This window comes from Setaria italica, chromosome VII (assembly GCF_000263155.2).
Source record: "Setaria italica strain Yugu1 chromosome VII, Setaria_italica_v2.0, whole genome shotgun sequence".
Taxonomy (NCBI): domain Eukaryota; kingdom Viridiplantae; phylum Streptophyta; class Magnoliopsida; order Poales; family Poaceae; genus Setaria; species Setaria italica.
This window is the reverse complement of record NC_028456.1, coordinates 14,240,680-14,244,367: the sequence shown is the minus strand read 5'-3', so window position 1 is coordinate 14,244,367 and position 3,688 is coordinate 14,240,680.

Sequence of the window (3,688 nt, the reverse complement as noted above, 5' to 3'; positions counted from 1 at the left end):
TAGAAATGAATTATTTTTGTAAATAAAATTCAATGGTCAAATTATAACCATTACAATCCTATGTTAGTCATTTCAATGTAATATAAAATTGAGTTTGATTATATTTTTCCTACTTATTAATTATTACATCCATAGTTTTAATTAATGAAGTTGATTATCTTAATATATAATTGAGTTTGAATTTTTTCCTTCTTCTTATTAATTATTACATCCATGGTTCAATTGAGTCTCATTTAGGGTAATATAGAATTAGTTTTTATTATATTTTTCCTACTTATTACTTATTACATCCATAGTTCTAATTAATAAATTTGATTGAATTAATATATAATTGAGTTTGATTTTTTTCCTTGTTCTTATTAATTGTTACACCAAGGTTTAATTGAGTTTCATTTAGGGTAATATAGAATTATTTTTTATTATATTTCTTCCTACTTATTAGTTACCACATCCATAATTTAATTTAGTTAATAGAATTGCGACCCATAGCTCATTAAATTAGTTAATATAACATAGAATTCTTGTTTTGTTAAAGATGGATCATAGACCATGGATGTATGACATACAAAGACATTCGCATATTTTCATGTCAGAGGTATCAAAGTTTGTGAACGCTACGAAGAAGCACGCTCATATTTGCAAGACAAAGCAAATACGTTATACGTGTTTTGACTGTAGCAGCAATATTGTATGGGAGGATATTGATGTCATCAAGAGGCATTTGATAAAGCGAGGTTTTATGGATGGATTCACAATTTGGTCCCACCATGGTGAGGTAGGAGGTACTTTCAACAACACAAACATCGATACTGGCTATGATGAAGTGAATGGTGATGATGCTAAAGAAAATGATCATGTTATGATGGATGATGATTACGACCGTGGAGATCAAAATGGTGATCAAACAGATGCGTGTGTGGAACCACAGGTGGATGAGGAATGTGACGTTGATACAGAGGACATGTTGCGCCACATAGAACCGGAAGTGTTGCTAGGGAGTGCTAAAGGGTTAGAGAATTTTGAGACACTCAAAAAGGCAGCAAAGGACCGTATGTATGTGGGATGTGGGAATAAGTGGACAGTATTGCGTTTCATCCTTCATCGTCTGATCCTAAATGCTAAATTCAGCTGATCAGACAATAGTTTCAATGATCTCCTTACTCTGTTGGGCAATTTCTCCCAAAGCCTAACTTTGTGCCAAAAAATACATACGAAGTAAAGAAGATTATCAATTCATTGAAGATGCGTGTGCAAAGAATACACATGTGCAGGAACCACTGCATATTGTACCGCGGTGAGTAAACGACATTGGAAAAGTGTCCAAATTGCGATGCTAGTCATTACAAAAGTAATACCGATTTCTGTGATGACTGTGCCAGTTCCTCCATTGGGAATAAGAGGAAGAAGGTTACAAAGAAAAGTGTTAGTGATTAAGTGGAGGATAAGTCTTGTATATGTACTGACACGATAACTCAGCGTAGAGTCCCTGCCTTGGTGATGTGGTACTTGCCGGTGGTGGACCGTTTGAAGCATTTGTTCTCAAACCCAAAGACCGCTGAAATGATGACTTGGTATGCTGATTGCCTAGTAAAGGATGACAAAAAGTTTCGACATCCTTCCAATACTCACCAATGGAGGACCTTCGATGCCAATCATCCAGAGGTTTCAGATGAAACAAGGAATGTATGGTTCGCGTTGATTTTAGACGGCATGAATCCATTTGGTGAAAGAAGCTGCACGCACAACACATGGCCAGTGATGATGACCATATACAATCTTTCCCCATGGCTATGTCACAAGAGAAAGTACCTTTTTCTAACCATTCTCATACAAGGCCCGAAGCAACCTGGCATCGACATAGATGTTTTCCTTGAGCCATTGATGGAAGATATGCAGAAGCTTTGGGAAGATGGGGTTCAGATGTGGAATGAGTACAGACATGAGCACTTCACATTAAGGGCTATTATCTTTGTTACCATCAATGATTATCCCATCCTATTTGCTCTGACAGGTCTAGTAAAAGGTAAGACAGCATGCTTAGTTTACCTGGATGGAACATCATATGTGTACCTCAAGGGACCTATGAAGACAGTGTTCATGCAGTACAAGCGCTTCTTATTGAAGACAAACAAATACCGCAGGATGAAGGACTTTTCGATGGCACCAATGAGAATGATTTTTCTCCAAAACCGGCTACGGGTAAATTAGTATTTGAAATGTGCGAGAAGGTCAAGTTCAAACTCAGTAAGAAGTCATTAGGTTGTGCTAATAATTTGAAAAGGAGAAAGAAGCAGGTTGAAACTACAGATGTCGCAGACATGCCGTTTAAGAAGATATCTATCTTCTTTAAGTATTTGCCATACTGGCAAGAGCTGGCGGTATGCCATGCCATTGATGGGATGCATCTTCTGAAGAATGTGTTCGATAGCACCATCGAATTCTTGGGCTTATCAGGAAAGGCAAAGGATGGACTAAAATCACGTAAGGATCTAGTTAACCTTCAAATCAGGCCAGAGCTACATCCGCAAGAACTTCCTAATGGTAAGCATTACCTTCCCTCGGCTAGATACAACTTAACATCAGATGAGAGATTGGCTATGTGCAAGTGCTTGCGTGGGTTGAAATTGCTGACTGGATTCTCATCAAACATCCTGTCACTAGTCTCATTGAAGGACATGATGCTTGCCAGTTATAACTCTCATGATTGCCATGTAATGATCACATTTTTTCTCGCTATTGCGATCCGGGCTATTAAACCAGTATTCATAAAGATGGTTATCACACATATGTGTTACTTCTTCAACATGATTTCGCAGAAAGTGATCGATTGTGTCCAGTTGGCTAGGCTTCAACTATATGTGTGGGAAACTCAGGCCCACCTCAAGACATGCTTCCCTCAATCCTTTTCCGATATCATGGAACATCTCATGGTACACATGGTCCAACAAATAACTGAACTAGGGCCTATGTACTTCCATCAGATGTGGACATACGAACGGTTCATATCGACTTCTCATGGATACATGTGAAACAAGACCTTTCTATAGTGCAGCATGATTAAGGGCTACCATACATAAGAGAGTGTTGATTGCTGCATGATTACATAAAAGATAAGAGAGATATTGGTTTACCGGAATCTCGACACGAGGGTAGATTGAATGAAAAGATTCATAGACAAGGACAACCAGCAATTGGAGATAGTGCTTTCAAGCGTTCTACAACAGCTCGCAATTGTGGAGCCTTTCATCGAGCAACACCTAAATGAGGTCTGTGGATAAACTAATGGTCGCTCGTAGGATTGGATCATCAAAGAGCAAAAGCACCCTTTCCCATCATGGTTGAAGGACCATGAGTAGCTATTTCATGGAAGTTCCTTAGACGAAGTAAGATTGACCAGGTTGGCGTCTGGGCCATCAAGAAATGTCACCTCGTGGCAAGCTTATGAAATTAATGGATACACTTATACCACCGCAAAGGAGAACAAAAGCATGGCATACCAAAACAGTGGTGTTCGCATAGCGGTGATTGATACATCCGGATAGAACATAACTTACTATGGTTTTATAAAGGAAATATGGGAACTTGACTATGGAGAGAATATCCGGATCCCCGTCTTTTGGTGCCAATGGGTCAAACAGCTGAATGGCGTTACAAATAATAATTATGGGTTGACACTTGTAGACCTAGC